Source organism: Grampus griseus (assembly GCF_964374135.1).
Source record: "Grampus griseus genome assembly, chromosome: 11".
Classification (NCBI taxonomy): Eukaryota; Metazoa; Chordata; class Mammalia; order Artiodactyla; family Delphinidae; genus Grampus; species Grampus griseus.
This window is the reverse complement of record NC_139005.1, coordinates 72,584,336-72,603,373: the sequence shown is the minus strand read 5'-3', so window position 1 is coordinate 72,603,373 and position 19,038 is coordinate 72,584,336. Positions and strand designations below refer to the sequence as shown.

The 19,038-nt window shown below is 38.5% G+C and overlaps 1 protein-coding gene across 4 annotated transcripts in view; it reads left to right on the top strand.

The window, feature by feature from the left end:
- Positions 1-19,038, top strand: part of ATP2B1 (ATPase plasma membrane Ca2+ transporting 1) — a 133,515-nt gene that overhangs the window by 21,393 nt on the left and 93,084 nt on the right. The window contains exon 1 of one of the 4 annotated variants that reach the window (XM_082665180.1): positions 18,920-19,003. The exons of the other annotated variants lie outside the window; for them this stretch is intronic. The gene's annotated coding sequence lies outside the window, so the exon portion shown is untranslated. Of the gene's footprint in view, positions 1-18,919; positions 19,004-19,038 lie in introns of those variants that run through there. 4 annotated transcript variants of the gene reach the window in all.

Here is a 19,038-nt window from a genome sequence, read left to right as displayed (position 1 = left end):
GGATAAAATGGCTTCATTAACATGTGTAATCTAAAGCTAGAACTCTGATGCCTGATCCCTGAAGTTTACTCCCCTGTTCTGCAGTTTGTAATAGTTGTGCAAAAACTAGTGTCTCCAGATATTTTATAACCAAAACATCTATGCAACTGATAAGTGTTAACTGTTCCTTTATAGTTCACTCAGTTACCCTCAATAATGAAGAGTAATACCGATGAGACCTCAGTGTTTGTATGAAAGGAAGTGTTATAAATTCATCCCCTGGTAGACTGAACAGACAAAAATCTTGGCTGAAGGCCCCAACATCATCTTGGGTTAGATGCCTACCAAGGACCTTATTCTGGAATGATGTCTCATTTGTGAGGTAGATGCCTTTGGGTGCTTATAAGGAGTTCTCAGTTGGTCAGCACTGTGGTCCTGGTTTTCCTCTTTTCACTTGGAGGAGAGTGTTCTTATATATTCTTGGGCTTTTTTCTTTTTTTAAACATCTGAGTTAGTATTCTGCATGTGACTGAATTGATGGAAAAGATGATCTTGCATGTACTGTATGAGTTTTGCCTTCTTATTTTGACATCTTTCACTGGTTTTCAGATATGTGAAGCATATTTGGTTTGATTTAAACATTGAAAACGCAGATGTTATTCTAACTTGTAAAATCTAGCAACTAAAATCACCGGGTGAGTAACTTTTATTTGAATCCCTTGTTGAACTTATCCCCCCAAATTAGTGTTTTTCTTTCTCAGCAAATATGGTTAAAACTTAATGTTTCTTTTATTCAGATGCCCCAGTTTTACAATTTTTACCAACAGTTCTTCATCAGATGATGTACAGTAAGAGGAAGAATGATCCAAATTTATACTTTCCTAAGGATATTTTTAGAATGTTTTAAAGATGGATCTCACTTATAAACTTGACTGCCTCTTTAAATTGGAACAAAATGTTTCTAATCAATAACTCTTCAGGGTAAATTCTAAGTAGTTACATTTTTTAAAGGTATTGTGTGTGGTAGCGTCTTTATGGGAGAATGATACTGTCATTGTTATTTAAATGGGGAAGGGACTAGGTGGTTAGATTGGCCACTTTCTTGACCTTACTGCCTAATAAGTTGGGAGAGGCTAATCATTTGTATTTTTAGAAAACATAAGTAACTCCATAAGGGTAATATGTTAATTATGGATATATGGTAGAGACAGGATCCTATTTTTATTTGGATTAATACCCAGTTGTTTTCTCTTAGTGTGTATGTGGCCACTGTGGCCACTTAACTGTCAGTTTAGCTAAGCATATTTGCTGTGTGTGTCTGTGCATGCACACACACACCACTTGAAATATGACACTCTTCCCAATCATGTAGTTTTGTGTTGAGATTGAACATAAATACGCTGTGCACTGATGTAGGCATAGTGAAGCATGTGGAAATAACCTGTGTCTAGAGGGTGCTCTCAGGCTGGTTAGGCTGTTGATGAATGTGATTGCTTGGGTAATAGTTATTACATGTTAATATTTCTTAATGAAGAGTGTACTCAGTGTAGCACTATTTTTGCTAAAATTTCCTTTTAGAGTTTTTGGAAGGTTTAGTGGTGTGCTGCATTATCACATTTTATTCAATGTAGACTGGATAAAGGGGGAAATACAGTTGCGATTTTAAAATCCTTAACTACGAACTGAACTGAAAGTGAGTGTGCTCAAAAGCATATTATCTGGCTTTCTTGTAGTAGGGGAAAATAGGGGACAATAATTTGAGAAAGGGATCTAGTCTTTGCTTAGACAAGAGTGGACCAAAGTCAAATTAGGATAGATTGTAGATATTGGAAGCAGCACCATTTTGTACTTGGAAATAGACTTCTAACAGGTTAAGCTGCATATGCTTCTGGTTTATCTTCCCAGGGACCTGGGGTATAAGATAACCCTTCTTTTATCATCTAAAAAGCGTGAAATATTGACTCGAAGAACGAGTTTTACAGTTGCCTAAGGGAACTTCAGACAGTTTTCTTTTAACAGTGGCCAGTATTTTCATTGATACCTAAAGAAAAATATCAAAATTAAATATTGCTTGAGGTAAAAGGGAATGTATTAGTCTTCTAGGACCACCGTGACAAAGTAACCACAGGCTGCTTGGCTTAAACAGCAGAAGTTAATTTTTCTCACAGTTCTGGATGCTGGAAGTCTCACAGATCGAGGTGTTGGCAAGTTTAGTTTTCTCCTGAGGCCTCTTTTCTAGGCTTGTAGAAGGCTGCCTTGCTGTGTCCTTACCTGGCTTTTTCTCTTTTGTGCACCTCTGGCTTCTCTTCCTCTTATAAGGACACCAATTCTACTGGATTGGGCCCCATCTTTATGATCTCATTTAACCCTAATTACCTCTTTAAAAAGCCCTGTCTCCAAAGACAGTCACCTTTTGGGTTAGGGCTTCCACATAAGAACTCTGAGGAGATACAGTTCAGTCCATAATAGGGAAAGCAAAGAAATTCACTCTCTGAAGTGTAATTTTAGTCAACTAGAACATGGTTCTCAAATTTTAGCATGCATCAGAATCACCTGGAGGCTTGTTAAAAACACATTGCTGGGTCCCACCCACAGAGTTTCTGATTTAATAGGTCTGGAGTGGGTTTGAGAATTTGCATTTCTAACAAGCTCCAAGGTATGCTGAAGCTGCTGGTCTGCAGACCATGCTTTGAGAATCACTGATGTTGTATTTCCCATTTGAATTGAGAGAAGTTGCTGAAGAATGCCCCTGAGAGCCCCCCAAGGAACTCTCTCCTTGGGGAAGGGAGTGATGAGATAGACTGCAGTGGGAAATAGAAGATGTACTGGGAGTGTCGAGGAAATATTGGTCTGCTCACTGGCTATCATGTTTGTTCTCAGTAAGTTAAAGAGACATTTGATTGAATGTTGAAAGCAAGCACTTCTGTTGTCTGTTATGGGAGGAAAATTGACTCTAGACTTGGTTATTAAGGAATTTAATTCCCAGAATATTTATCACATCCTTCAAATCTTTGCTGAACTGTCCCCCTCTTGGTGAGGCATTCCCTGATCATCCTATTAAATTGCATCTGTGAATTTAAAGACTATCCCAAGAAAAGAGGGCAAAGGCAGGTGCTATAGTGAAAAATACAAATTAGGTAGAGTGGTGCCTGATGGTTAGAATTTAATGTTTATTTAGTTTAAACAGACTTTTGGGTTGAAGTGTAGGCAGTGAATAAAATTGGGTTGTACTTCAGAGGTTCATTTTTGTTGATTTAGAACTTGAAACAAATTTTCTCATAGAAATAGAACTATAAACAGTTGGTCGGGGCTTCCCTAGTGGCGCAGCGGCTGGGAGTCGGCCTGCCGATGCAGGGGGCGCGGGTTTGTGCCCCGGTCCGGGAGGATCCCGCGTGCCGCGGGGCGCCTGGGCCCGTGAGCCATGGCCGCTGAGCCTGCGCGTCCGGAGCCTCTGCTCCGCGGCGGGGGAGGCCACGGCAGTGAGAGGCCCGCGTACTGCAAAAACAAAAAACAAAAAAACAGTTGGTCAACAGAATCCAAAAATGAAGTTAAATCACTAGTACTGTACTAGCCTGAGTTCTGGGAGTCCCCACTATATTAATATGGAGTAGCAGGCAAGAGGGAGAGAGGCCAAATTCTCTTTCCTCACCCAGTCTCAGACGGACCAAGAGAGAAGATTAAATTTTACAATGTGAACGTAAAGCTCTGTGTTAAATGCTCCAAAATAAACCAATTTTTCTTATAAAATACTGCTCTTGGTGGGGCTGATTTTAGCTGGGTATTGAAATAACCCTAAGTCATTTTTTCCCCTCATCCTTAGCAATTCTTGTATTTAAGATGTGTATAGACATGTGTATGTGTGTATATATGTTTCATATACATAAAAAATATATGAAATTGTGAATTCATACTGATAGCTCCCATACTAGTCCAGCCCACAGGGCTCTTCTTTGTCCCCCATTCCATTTTTTTGGTCTCTCTCTACTTCCACAGTGAAAACTGTAGCTCCCCACATTAACACTTCCTTTGAGAATGTCTACATCCATGCCACACTGACAGACAGAGGTACTAAGAGAAATTTAAGACTTGTTTACAGTCCATTTTCCTCTAGGCGAAGGCAATGTAGTAAAAATAATACTGTGTCTGAAAGTTAACTTGCATTGCCCCCCCCCCACCCCATACACTTTCAGAGTTGTCATTTTATTCATTTGAAATACAGTTGGGTTCATTTACTTATGTTGTATTCTCTTTTAACTTCTCGCCCCAACCCGTTTTGTTTCAATTTTATATTTTGAATATGTAGAACACTAATGTGCTTCCAAAAGTCAAAACTACACATAAAAAATGTATAATCAAAATACTTGGTCCTTTTCCTTTTCCCTTCTACCCTCTCATCCCTGTTCTTTTTGCAAGTCACTAATTTTTTTGTTTTCTGGTTTATTCTTTCTATGTTTCTTTTCTCAAAAATACACAGACTTGTGTATCATTTATTTCTCTTTTCTTACACAAAATGGGGTGTATGCACTCTGCTTTTTCCCCTATTCCGTATACCCTGCACATCTCTCCATATTGGCTTATACATGGCTTCCTCTTTTTTCTTGTATTTTTTTTGTTTTGTTTTAATAGCTTTGTGGTTTTCTGCTGTGTGTGCTCTGCAACCACTCTCCTATGTTTGGACATTTTAGGTAGTTTTCAGCATTTTGAAGTTATAAATAATGCTGCAACAAACGTGCATGTGTATTTTCATATTGTTAAGATATACCCTCACAGTAAATTCCTGTGAGATTGCTGATGTGAAGGGTCAATTAATAGTAGTTTTATTAGCTATTGTCAGGTTAGGGATATGCCATGCTCTGGTTATCTGTTGCTGCTTAATCGTGTAACAATTCTTTTATTATGCTTCTAGATTCTAGGTCAGAAATACAGGTAGGGGACATGAGAGTGGCTTGTCTCGAGCTTCTGTCGGGAAGTCTCAGATAGCTGGGAGGTGACTAGAAAGGTTAGGGGACTAGAATTCTATGGCAGCTTCTTTACTTATATCTGATGCCTGGACTGAGATGGCTGAAATTGGGCTCAGTTCAGACTGTCAACCAGAATATGTAAACATGGTCTCTCAGTGAGCTTGGGCTTCTTGACAGAATTGGCAGCCTGGGTTCTGAGAAGGCATACGTATCAGGAGAGTGAGCATTCCAAGACAACCAGACAGAAGCTACAGGACCTTTTATGACCTACCTTCCAGTCCCATAGTATTGCTTCTGTGCTACTCTGTTGGGGGAGGTAGTCACAAGTCTGTCCAGATTCAAGGGTAGGGACATGAACTTCACCTCTTCATGGGAGTAATGTCAAAAAATTTACAACTATGTGTTACAACTGCTGCATGACATTTTGCATACATTGCTGGTGCATTGTTTCCTCAAAGCCTCACTAAACAGTACATTTTACAGCTTTTGAATTTTTGTTACTGTGTATGGTGAGAGGTGGTATTTCACCATAGATTTAATTTGCATTTTTCTTATAAGTGACATTGAACATCTTTCCCTGTTTTTAAGGACTGTTTTTATATTTTAGTGAATTTATTCTTATGTGGTGTGAGGAATGCTTAGATATGATTTTATCTATGTCTAAATAGTTGTCCCAATACAATTTATGAAAAAGCCCATCTTTGCTTCTCATTACTCTCAAGTAGTTTGAGTTACCACCATTATCATATACTACTTTTAATATATATTTGGGTCTATTTCTGAACTTTGTATTCTAGTCCATTGGTCTATTCATGTACCAGTACCACACTCTTTTATTCATAGGGACTTTCCAGTACATTTTAATATCTAGTAAGGCTGATCTCCCCATCATAGCTCTTCCTTTGCTGTGGCTTCCTGTCTATTCTTGTGTGTTTATTTTTCCATATAAACTTTAGGATCAACTTGTCTAGTTCCAGAAAAAAAGCTCATTGTTTTTATTTGGATTGCATTACATTTACAAATTGACTTAGGGAAAATGGACAGCTTGATGATGTTGAGATGTCCTAATCATGAACAAAGAATGTCTGCATTTGGTCAAGTCTGCATTTGTGTCTTTCAGGAGTGTCAGGATTTTTTTTAATATAGATTTTGAGCATTTGTTAAGTTTATTCCTAAGTTATTTTTAATCTTGTTGGTTGCTATTGTGATGAAGTTTTCCATTACATCTCTAATTGGTTATTAGCTGTATATGAAAAGGCCATTGATTTTTGCATGTTAATTTTAACCCTTGTGCCTTACTCAGTTGTTTTATTATTGAGTTAGTTTTCATTGATTCTCTTAGTTCTGAAGTTTAGGGTCTTCCAGGTATATTATCACGGCATCTAAAGAGATTGTTTTTCTTTTCCGATTCTTACAGCTCCAGTTGTTTTCTTTTTTCTCATCCATTGGCTAATACTTTCAGAATGATGTTAAATAGTAGTGGACATGACAACATTTTTTCCTTGTTTTTGACCTTATATTGAATGCCTCTAGTATTTCCCCATTAATTGACTGACTTTAAGATTGAGATATAGATAGACAAAGTTTATTAAGTATTTGTTTATTTCTTCTAACTAATAGATTTTCTGATATTGGAGTATTGCATTCCTGGTATAAATATCACTTTATTGTGGTGTATTTTTTCCTTAGTGTGGTGTTGGAGTCTGCAGAAATCCTAAATAAAATATTAGCATCAATTTTCATAAGTGATATTAGTCTACAGTTTTATTCTATATTAGGTTTAGATATCAATGTTATATTTGCTTCATAAAGAACTTGAAAGTTTTATTTACTATTCCCTGAAGCAATTTATGTAGCATTGGGACTCTGGTCTTCAAACTTTTGGTAGAATTGCTCAGTGAAACCCTCTGAACCTGGTGCTCTTTTGTGGAGGTTTTTCTTTGGTAATGTTTTCTGTTTATCTTTGCTGGGGTCAGTTTTGGTAAGCCGTATTTTCTTAAGAAATTATCCATTTCATTTGGTTTTAAGATCTATTTACCTAGAGGTTTTCAATCTATTTTTTGAAGTTTCCTCTGCATAGTTATTTCCTCTTGTGTCATTTTATTTTAGTGCATTCTGTCTACTTTGTCAGTATGTATAACATGTACATTCTGTTCTTTTAACCATGTTCCCAACTTTGTCTTAGTTCTGTAGTTAAATGTATTAAATGCTCACCCTTAAACTTTTCGCTGAGGACTCTCCAAGGATCCCTTAGTTGAATGAAGTTCATCTTCTAGTAAATTTTTCAGGAAGGGCATGTGTACATTGTATTTCTGGGTTTTTGTGTCTTCACAACTGTTTTCTTTGGTAGACTTAATATTTGAAGGAAAGCTTGGTTCCCACATTCTTAAATTTCTTGAAAATGCTGCTCTGCTCCACTATCGTCTTTCATGGGTTTTGTTTGTTTGTTTGTTTTGGTGTTTTTACTAAGATGTGTCTTGAAGTAGATTGTTCCAGGTCAACTTTCCCAGGTATTCAGTGGACCCTTTCAAGGTGCTGGTTTAGATTTTCTCTTATTTCTGGAAAGATTTCTTGAACAATAGTTTTAAATATTCTGTTCCATTTTTCTTTTCTTAAAGGCCTCTAATTATACAGTGTTGGATCTCTTGCATGTCTTATATTTCATACACTCTTCTGTCTCTTTTTACTCCTTTCTTATTTTCATTCTCTTATTTTCCTGCCTTCAGTGTCTCTTACTAGATTTTCACTCAAATCCAATCTCTCCTGAGCATTTTGTAATTTATTCTTAATTTCAGAAATGGTTTTATCCTTTTCTCTTTGATTTCTTCTTTGAGATTGATCAATTCCTATTGCATTTCTTCCTAGAATTTTGTTCATTTCTGATTTCAACTTTTGAATGTTTTGTCCTAGGTGATTTTTGGTTTTGTTTTTAATGTCTTCAGATACTTGGCTTGAGGGTATTTAATTCAATTTGAAATATTGCTTCACAGTTTTCTGATGTTTCATGGTTTTTGGTGTGTGTTGTTGTTTTGTGGGGAGAGTGTTCATTAGCTGGAATGTGATTTACATTTTCTGTTTTCTTCCTCCAGTAGCTCTTTATGGAATTAGTTTGGTTTTTCCCACCTATTCCTAGGCATTTTGTGGACAAGCTTCTTAGTTCATAAATGCCTTCCGTCAAAATAGCAAAGGACATTTTTTTAATGAATGATGGCAGTAGTGAAGGGAATTAGGCAGGAATTTGTCTTTTTCTCTTTGGTTTCTTCAGGATCCTTATATTTTCTTTCTTCACTTCTGTCCCTCTAAGGGACACCTCTCTTTTCTATTAATCTGCTTCTTCTCCAGAAGTGCTGCTTGTTTGAGCTTGCATTTTTGTTGCTCTTGTCTTTCAGTCTCTTTCTGTGTCACTGATGATGTCAGCTACCAAATTCCAGTGTTGGGTATTTTGACATTTGATGTTGGACTTCCCTCTTCTGTGGGTGATTTTGTCTGTGCGTCATCTGTGTTCTCTGGTCCCTTCTCTTTAAGTGTCCCTTCTCCTGTGTCAGGCTACCACAGGTTTGCAAGGGCAGTGGGAGCTCTCTTGGATTTTGGTGTTGATTTCTCCACTTGCAGGTACTTTGAAATTTGTGGTGTTCTGTCTCCTAGTAATATTGGAGGTCATGTGTGGTTTTATTTGCGCTCTTTGTGATTTTATGTATTTTGAGGAGAGAGAGATTGGGATTCAGGCTGTTACCATTATACTCCTGACTCAGAAGTTCCAGAGGAGCTTTTTGAAATTAAGATTCTTAAATGCTAGTCCTGGAGACTCTGATTCTGTTGGTGTGGAGTGAAGCCTAGGACTTTATATGTTTTTTTTAAAGCTCTGTAGATTATTTGGATACAGAGCTAGCTGGGGAACTGCTTGCCTTAGACCAGGGACTAGCAAACTTTTTCTGTAAAGGGCCAGATATTAATAATTATTTTAGGCTTTCAAGAGCCCGTACAGTCTTTGCTGCATATTCGTTTTCTTTTTTTTTTTTTTAAACCCTTTAAAACTATTTTTAAAATCATTCTTAGCTTTAGGCCTTGCAAAAACAGGGTATAGGCAATTTTGGCTAATGCCTGCCATTCAAATGCCTTTTTGTGAACTTGGCTTGAAAGTTAGTGTTTACTAACTGGTGTTCAGTAATGTTTACTTTTTTCTGAGAGCCTGGAACAAGGAATGTTTTCAGTGCCTTAAGCAGCTTTGGATCTTCTCAGGTGTATAAACCAAGAGATGGGTTGAGGTATAAGCCAGAAAGCATGGAAGTAACAGTATGAAATGGAAAATGGAAATGTAGGTGTTACTGGTTAGCTGCTTCAAGAACAAAAGTACTTTACATGATTCCTTGTAAACTACCTGATTTCACAAAATATTGCACTTCGATGGATGCCTAGCGCATTGACCAGCACAGTGTGTAAAGATATGCAAATGAGGAGCCCTTGGGGTTGCAAATATCCCTCTATAGAGTTGTTTAAATTTTAAGAATTTATACCAAATTTATTTTGACTTTTTTTTTTTTTTTTTTTTTTTTTTTTTTTGTACGCGGGCCTCTCACTGTTGTGGACTCTCCCGTTGCGGAGCACAGGCTCCGGACGCGCAGGCTCAGCGGCCATGGCTCACGGGCCCAGCCGCTCCGCGGCATGTGGGATCTTCCTGGACTGGGGCACAAACCCATGTCCCCTGCATCGGCAGGCAGACTCTCAACCACTGCGCCACCAGGGAAGCCCCTATTTTGACTTTTTGCACAGCTGATACTGAGCTCTGACCGTATACAGGTTCAGTTCCTTCTTAAGGCAACTGTTGATTTGTGTTAGTAAGACAGATGTGAAATAGCTTCCTATTTCCCATGGCCACAGGGCATGTTCTTAAAGCTGTTATTCTATTGTTTAAATGTATTGGAGAAGGTGCATGAAATCTTACTATGTGGATCACCATCCTTGCCACTTCTGATTCCCCAGCAGTAGTTTTAAACAGGTTTTACCACATAAGTCTCATGTGAGGAGCAAAGAAACCATTTTGGAAGGTGAAGTAACATGAATAACAGTACTATAGAGGTGAGAAGGAGTAAAGCTTATTAATTAGCAGGCTCGTTGTTATTAATCTTTAGCCATCTCAGAATGCCATCCGCTGACAAGTTCTTCTCTCTCCACCTACTATAAGAAAACATGAAATGGAGGTCAAATGGCCACTTAAAAAAAAACCCAAAAAAGTCCTTTTAAACTTCGAGAGTCACATAGTTTAATCTTCTGTTGTCCATGAAGAGATTGATTCCTATTATGGAATCACTGTGGTTTGACAGCATGGGGTTTAAAAAAAAAAAGGCACTTTGTTAGTCACCTTTATTTTTTGGTGACAAGTCATCCTGTTTATCTTCATTATTCACTGCTGCAGTCAGTGTTTAAAAGTCTTTCATACAGACTCTTTGGGAGGGGGAGGGGCAGTTAGTAGGTTAGTGATTTTGCTTGATGCAGTGTCCTTGACTCCTCCACTTTTTTGGAGATGTTATGATTTTCATTTCCTTGCCTAATAAGAAAAATGGACAAATGTAGTTACAGTTCCATACCCTTTCCTGGCGCCATGGTTCATTTTTCATAGAAGCCAGAATAATCTTAAAGTACAAATCAGACCATATCACCTTGTAATTAATGTTCAGACTCCTTGCCATGGCCTGAAGTCCCTCGATATCTGGCTTCTCCCAGCTCATCACCTTGCCTCATCATGCACTGTGCAGTAGCTACATTGGCCTTCTTTCTATCCCTTTGGATAGAACATTTCAGCCTTGTTTCTACTTTAGGCCCTTCCTGTTTTCTCCACCAGGAATGCTGCTTCCTTCACATCTTCTTGAGGCTGCTTCCTTGTCATTGTTGAGGACACTCAAATACTCCTCTTCATCCTGTCTGAAGTAGTGCCCCTTCTTTGCATGCTGTCCTTCTTTCATGTATTTATCATTCTTAGAAAATAGTTGGAGGAGGCACATAGTCAGTAGAATTCAAGGTTCATTAGGGCAGGAACATGGTCATGTTCACCACTGAGTCCTGGGTCCCTGAAGTATTGCCTAGCACACAATAGACATATTTTGAGGAATGAATGGAAGTTTTTGCCAGTGTGTATGGTTTTTATTTCAATTACTATTCTCTTTCATTGTTGATAAAATATGAACAATGTTGTAATTCCCCCACCCCACTCCACTCCTCTTGGTGGAAGTTAAGGACTAATTCAGCTGAGCTTGGACATGCGGGGGTTGCCTCTTACCTGCTCTATTTGATCCATGGGTTTTAAGAGTAAAGTTTTTTTAAAAGGAGAAACATTTCAGCATTAAGGATAAGCACATAATAATATATCTTGGAAAGCTGTCTATAATCAGTTACCTCTTTAAAATAAATTTTCACTGTTCAGTTCCATGAATTAGGTAACGAAGAGTTGCACTACTTGCACTTTTATTTGATTACCAGAATACCAGGAGGATGGTTTCATCTTTTTTTTTTTTTTTTTAAATAAGAGGGTGGTTTTTGTGCTTTCCCATAAAGGCATCTGAATTTAGATTTCTGTGGAAGTGACTTCACCCTGGAGTTGCCTTAACTGTTGACCCACACAGAAAGGGAGCTCAGATTCTCTTTGTGCTTTCAAGTCTTACACTCACCCCCCCACCCCAACCCCCATGAATATATAATCAAGTGCTTTTAAAACTAACTGGCCAAGTTTCCGTACTATCAAAGACCTATTCAGGGAAATTTTCAGAAGACTTTGAAGATCACTGGTGCCTTCTCTTCTGATTTAGTATAGTGTTAATGCAGTCAGGCTTTGGTTGTAGCAAACTAAAACTCCTACTAATCTTTTTGAAAACTTCCATATTCTGTACTTATGGCTTCCCCCGCCCCCATTAGAAAATCTCAATGCAGGGGTTAGTATTGATAATATTTCATCTTACTCCTTTTTTGTCCCACTTATTGAACATGTAGCCTGCCATCTGGTATATGAGATCTCCCCTAGTTGTGGCATTTGAAAATTTTATGTCTTTTATGTCTACCTTTAGGTTTTTGATGAAAAACATTGGACAGGATGAACCTATAATTTAATTGATAGGCTACTACTCGTGAGTTTAGGAATAGCCACACCTGATCTTCTGGGACTATAGAGAAGAAGAAATGAACACTGGTGCGGTTTGGTACCAGCAGAAATAAGTAAAAGCAAAAAGAGGTGAAGGAACCTGGTGATGTGTTTTCAAGGAAGTGTAACTGGTTTTATTTCCAGTACAGTTTTCCTTTGAAGATGGTAGGGGAGGACACACAAGAGAGTACACTTGCTCTGTGTCATTTGCGGTGTTCAAATGAATAAAGCACAAGTGTCATTATAAGCTTGGTCCTGTGTTCTTGCATTTAAAAGATGGTGAATCAGATATTGCCATTAGTGAGTTAGGAGGAGAATATTTGAAGGACAAATTAATCTCCGTTGGAAACTATTTCTTAAAATGTTCATTAGTGTACTAGAAAGATTTGGAGAGGGTATAATCACTGCTTCCCACTTACCAGCGCACAATTGAAATTAAACTCCTGTGGATAAATCACTCAAAACAGCTGGGCTTTGCATAGGAGTACCTCAAAAGCTGGACCCTGGATCCATGAAAAATACAAGGTGTTTAATATCCTGCAGGGTCTGTATTCAGTATCATTTGGCAGTGATAAAGAAAGCGTCCGTCTGCTGTTCCTTGTGTTGCTTTCCTGGCACTCTTGGTTATAAGAGGTATTGTTAATAGTCAAAATTGTGAAGGACTTTTCAGACTAGCACTGTGATTGGCTTTTTGGAGGGGTGGTTGTTGTTTTTTGTTTTTGAGAAAGACTTAAAAAATTTTTGATCCATAGTGGATACTGTTTCCTACAGACTTTTTCTTCTAAGGAGAGAACAGTGATTTGAAACCGTAAAAAAGGATACTTTTTCTTTTGTTTGTGTTCTGTAATAACAATAGTAATAATAATTAATGGCTGCTTTGTAAATCTGGGAATTATAATTGTTTTAAAAATGTGTATTTAGAAGGGTAATTATCTTGTAAAACTGTGGGAGCTGGAAAATTTTGTTTTATGTGAAGTGGCAACAGCTATCAAATGAATAAGCTGCATCTACTTGCAGTTTTTGTACCCTCAGATAAGTAAAAGTGGTGTCTTCACTAGTGGAGACTTGATATTCCCCAGACTTTGCATACCACTTTGTTATCCTTTTAATGTAAATAATATCTACAAAAACAGCAATAGTAGAAACACTCTTCTCATTTAAAAATTGAAATATAGGAAATGCTTATTTTTCAGATCTTTTCTAGGAGAACATTTTAATTTTTATTTTATATTTTTTTGAATTTTATTTTATTTTTTTATACAGCAGGTTCTTATTAGTTATCTATTTTATACACATCAGTGTATACATGTCAATCCCAATCTCCCAATTCACCCCACCACCACCCCCTGCCACTTTCCCCCCTTGGTGTCCATACATTTGTTCAAGGAGAACATTGTAATTTTTAACTGCACTTAAATCTGATGCTGCTGCATAAGGTCTTACAAGATCTGTCATCAGTAATTCTGCCAACCATCAGCTGTATAAACCGTGTCTGTAATTCTTCTGCAGTGCCTTATATGGTTCTGTACATCCAAGGTGAAATCAGGAAATATTTATTGGTGAGAGTAAATCGAAAACCTTGGGTTTTAGCCCTTTAATTTGTCTTTGCAGAACCTGCAGTGGAAGAGGAAATTGGAAGTTTCTCCCTACATGTACTTCTTTCCCTATCACAATGCCCACCCCCAGCTTCCAGTTTGTGTTTCACATACTGGTATACTGGTCACCTGCATACAACAGGTTCAGCTGCCTTCAAAGCTAACACCTTTCTACTAATTACCCTCTCCCTCCACGGAGGAAATATTTTGATGACAATAGGTCTCTGAGGTTGTAAAAACAATTTTCTGGCCTAAATAGATTTAAGTATTCTTTAAGTAGCAGTGTTTTCCAAGAACCTTTTATCATTTTTTTTTTCTGAAATAATTATACCTAAAAATAAGTTCTGGTTAGTTAGGGCTTTAAGTTAAAAAAGCAGCAGCACACCTACCACTAGAAGAAATGGATTCTGGGGCAGCCTGGAGAGGACCCTTTTCTTACCTGTTTTATTATAGTGGTAACTAATGGTTGAATCATGTGAAATATTTTCATAATTATGATCTTGAGTTGTGAGGGCCACTTTTCTGGCATGTAGTAAAAACTTCATTGCTTCAGTTTTAAATTACATAACAGCAATATTGGGGAGGGTACAAATTTTATATTTGCATGGTTTTTCTAGCATTATAGTTAAATAGTACCATTTGTTCATTTAGCAAACGTTCAAGTGCCTACCTTGTGCCAGACCACATACTCCACTCTATGGGTAAAAGATGTGCTCCTTTGTCTTGTTAATAAAGGAAGAACACAGATATTCTCAGAGTTCAGAATAATATCTTTAAAAGAATGAATAGTAATGCTGCTTTCAGGTACAAGTATGTCATCCTTCATAATAGACGAGTATTTTAGCTCTGAAAGAGATATGTTGACGTTTATATAATACGATTCCCTATGTACTGTTACAGGTATGTCTTAATTGTGAAAATCGTGAACATAAGCTTAATTGGTAGAACAAATTGAGGTTTTGCCTTTTTTTTTTTTCTGTTTTCTTGTTTTTTGTTGTTTTTTTTTTTTCGGTACGCGGGCCTCTCCCCACTGCGGCCCCTCCCGTTGCGGCCGGACGCGCGGACGCGCAGGCCCAGCGGCCATGGCCCACGGGCCCAGCCGCTCCGCGGCACGCGGGATCCTCCCAGACCAGGGCACGAACCCGCGTCCCCTGCATCGGCAGGCGGACCCCCAACCACTGCGCCACCAGGGAAGCCCCTTGCCTGTTTTTAATGAAGAATTCTCTTCTTGGTCTATAAACCTTTTCCTTTTTTTAAGCCTCTTTGTATTTTTTGGCTGCGCTGCAGGGCATGCGGGATCTTAGTTCCCCGGCCAGGGATGGACCTCCTGCATTGGAAGCATGGAGTCTCAGCCACTGGACCGCCAGGGAAATCCCTGTATTTTCATATGTAGTGTGACGCTTTTCACATAATGAGCTTCAGTAAATATTGATGGTAATGAAAGTTCCTGATCTCTTCAACATATGATCATTCAGAATTAAAATTCCCATAGAATTTTAGTGACATGCTGAATTTCCAAATAGATGAACATCTCAGACAGGTCTAATATCATGCTTCAATATATATGTGAGCATATATGCAAAGGCAGAGCAGAGTGGAGAGGAGCAAACCACACTGCTTGGGTGTGAATCCTAGCTCTGTCCTTAACAGCTTTGTGACCTTGGACAAATTACTTAACCTGCATCACTTCAGTTTCCTCAGAGGGAAAGGAAAGTAATAGTACCAATCTCACAGGGCCATAGTGTTCCATAAAACACTATGGAAATGTTATTTATTATTGTTAACATCATCATCATAATTCAACTTCGTGTAAAACTCATAGCACAATGCTATCTATATAGTAAACACTTAAAATTGGTTGGTTTTTCCTACACATTTGGCAACAAGCCAAAGAGGTAGTACTCAGAGGTCTCAGAGGTGTTTTCGCTGTCATGGGCACAATTTCAAAGAATCTGCTTTTAATGCTACCTTGTGGCCAAAGCTTTCCCCCCTTAGCCATCCCTGTGTTCCCCCGAATATCCCATGTGCATTTTGTATTTTCTGGCTAATTCGGAAAGGTTCTAATGAGACATACTGTTTTAAACCCTGTATGAGCTTAATGCCCACTTTTTTCTTTCTTCCAGATCTGTGAGTAAAGGTTAAAAAAGAATCAACCAGTGTATACTTACCACAGTTGTAGTTAAATAATTAGAAGTTTCATATATATATACACATATATATAAATATCTTCTCCAGAAGAATATAAATTCTGTGGAGACAGAGATGATTCTGTTTTGTTTCCCTCCGTGTCCCCAATACCTAGCACTCAAATGCACCTTGAATGAGGAAAATGTTTGCATGCTTGTTCTTTTCATGCTAATGTCAGTAAGGGATTACAAGTAAGTATACATGAATGAAGATCTTCACCTCTTCTGAAACATGGTAGGCTAGTTGAGGAGGTACACAGTTTACAGAGTTAGAAAAACCCAACTTTCAACGCTTGAATAAATGAGAAAACTAGCTGTATGCTGTTACCTATTCTATACCTCCTGATTGTAAATATTTTGAAGGGGATGGCGACCCAGTGCTAGGTATGACATTCACTCTGCCACTGTTGTTACTCATGCCATATTCATATTATCCACATTTCTCATTTGCCTCATTTAAAAATCTCCAATAATGGCTGATACGTATAAGGCCAGTACTGCCCTTATTAAGAAGATGGATATCCTTAAGCTTCAAGTTAAAATTTGCCATAATAAAGAACAAATTCCATTCAATCCTCAGGGAGAAGTGTTGGATGCTTCGGAAAGACACATTATACAAGATGTCATATTCATTCTCTCTTAATCCTCATGACAGCCTTGAGGGGTTGATAGCAACATATCTAATATTTATTTTGTAGACATGATCTATCACTCTTATGACAGGGTCTGAAATTCAGTGTTTCGGAGGGAATAGAAAGGATGGAAATGATTAGATAGAGAAGGAAAAGGAATTTAGCTACTGATTGGCTATTGGGGAGAGAGTGAGAAATCAGAGGCGCTTTTGAGCTTAAGTGGTCGATACTTTGACTGAAATAGGAAAGGATAGAACCGTGTTTCCTAAAATATTCTGTGAAACACTGGTTCCTAGAGATATTAATAGGTGCTCCATTGGCGGGGGTGGTGGGGGAGAAACAGTAGTTAAAAATAAGTTCAGGAAATGCTACATGTAATATTTCCCTCTTGTAGAGTCACAAAATTGCATGGCTGTGCAAAGTCTGACTAAAGAAACCTATTTGCTATGCTGACCTTTTCACATCATAGCTGTTAATATATTGTGAATTAGCCTTCTCTAGGACACCAGTTTGGAAAAGTCTGGTCTAGAGGAATTTGGGGATTGGTAATAGGAATGGATTTTGAGGTTTTAGCTTGAGGTTAAAACTAAAAATTAAGTGATCATCAGGATTTTTGAGGTGAGTGAGAAATGAGGTCTGAAAGTATAGTTTTGTAGGTGAATTACATGCAAGCAAGAGACAAAACTGGAAAAGAAAATACTAATAACCAGTTGAAATCCTGAACCCAAGACTATTGAAGTGCACCTGGGTCCTTCAGATAAAGGCACAGCTTTTCAGTACCTCACATATATGCAGAGATCATGCTGACTCTGTAGAATCCACAGTAGGCAGACAAGGGGGAGTACAGATAGTGTTTTTAAGTACAAGTCTAGAGTTATAACTGTTGAGTGCTGGTGAGATAAGAGTAGAGGACCCCAGACTTTACTGGGATGGGTGTAGAGGCAGAAAGTGGATAGGGGAGCCAGTCAGAGAAACAGGAAGGGATGCTAAGAGAGATAGATATAAAACTAGAAAGTGCACGTGGAACGCGAGGGAGGAGTGTTTCACCGGATAGGCAGCCATTGGTGTAGATAAGAAAGGGATATCAGATCCTTGGGCCCAACTCCTCCATTTTACCCATGAAAAACTGAGAGCAAGGAAGGAGAGAGATTTGCTTAGGATTAAATGTTAGCACAGCAGAGTCAGGATTAAAATCTGGTCGCTTCTGTTACCTCTTTGTACTCTAGAGATGTCAAAAGGAAGAGACTGCTAATGATAATGTTGAGGTTATCTCCTCTCTTGGGAAGATGAGGATTGGCTGTCCCCCAAAGGGCCCTCACAGGATAGGGATTACATCCCTTAGTAGGTTTTTTTTTTTTTTTTGAAAGAGCTTTTTTATTTTTTGTGGTACGCGGGCCTCTCCCGTTGTGGAGTACAGGCTCCGGACTGTACGGGCCCAGCCACTCCGTGGCATGTGGGATCTTCCCGGACCGGGGCACGAACCTGTGTCCCCTGCATTGGCAGGCGGGCCCTCAACCACTGTGCCACCAGGGAAGCCCTCCCTTAGTAGGTTTACCATGATAAAGATTCTGAGACTTGCAGGCTCTGAAACTCAGTTCATCTACACTCTAATAATCGATTTTTTGGATCAGACTGTAATTATCAAAGCCTCATGAGATTGATATAAAAATCAGAATGTCAGTTTATTAATTTACAGTGGAAAAAAAAAAGTAACTGCCTTGGGAAACAGATTCTCAAGTCCTGGCTAACACATTCTCTTCCCCGTAGATTTTGCCACATGAGATGCCATATTATAATTAGAAGGTTGCTTGGTATGTCAGCAGAACAAGTGGTATAAGGTTTGGAATGTGTAATGGAGTCAGGCTTTTCTTACCCTCTCAAACACCAGTTACCTCATCTGGCAGTTGGGGTAATAATAGTACAATACCTTGTTCACAGGGTGTTGGAAGGATTAGGTAGAGTATACTGGGTATTGTTTAGCACAGTACCTGGAACAGGTATCCCATCAGTGTTATAGTTCTTCCCAGTTAGGATACAAATACTACTGGAACCTCATCGTGGCTTAGAATGCTCTGCTAAACACTGCTTGAATGAGAAAGGCCACGTTTTCTTTTGCTGTTCCAACAGCTGTCTTCTGCCTGTTCTTTCATGGTTGACCAGCCATTTCTTATTGTTGAATGCCCCCCCCCGCCCCAGTTAAGTTGAATGAACTCATTCAGTCTAGCTAATGTCTGATCTTGAGGACTGGGATCCATTTTAATCTTTTTAGTATGCTTGATGTGGATACTCTGCTCAATCGATTATATTAGGTTGAACCATATGAAATTGCTGATATTCTACTGGTTTTCACATAGAAAAATGGCAGTGTCATATGGCTTAATCTAATATACTGATTTTAAAATTTAATTCCTTCCAGGTGGTCCCAGAGAAGCTAAGTCTCTTGATGAGTTCAGAAGACTTTCCTTTAAGTGCAAAGAGCTGTACCCGTATACTTCTCTTCCTGTGATCAGGTTCTGAGAAGGTTCGTCTGTTGTATGTCTGCTTGTGTCCTTTGTG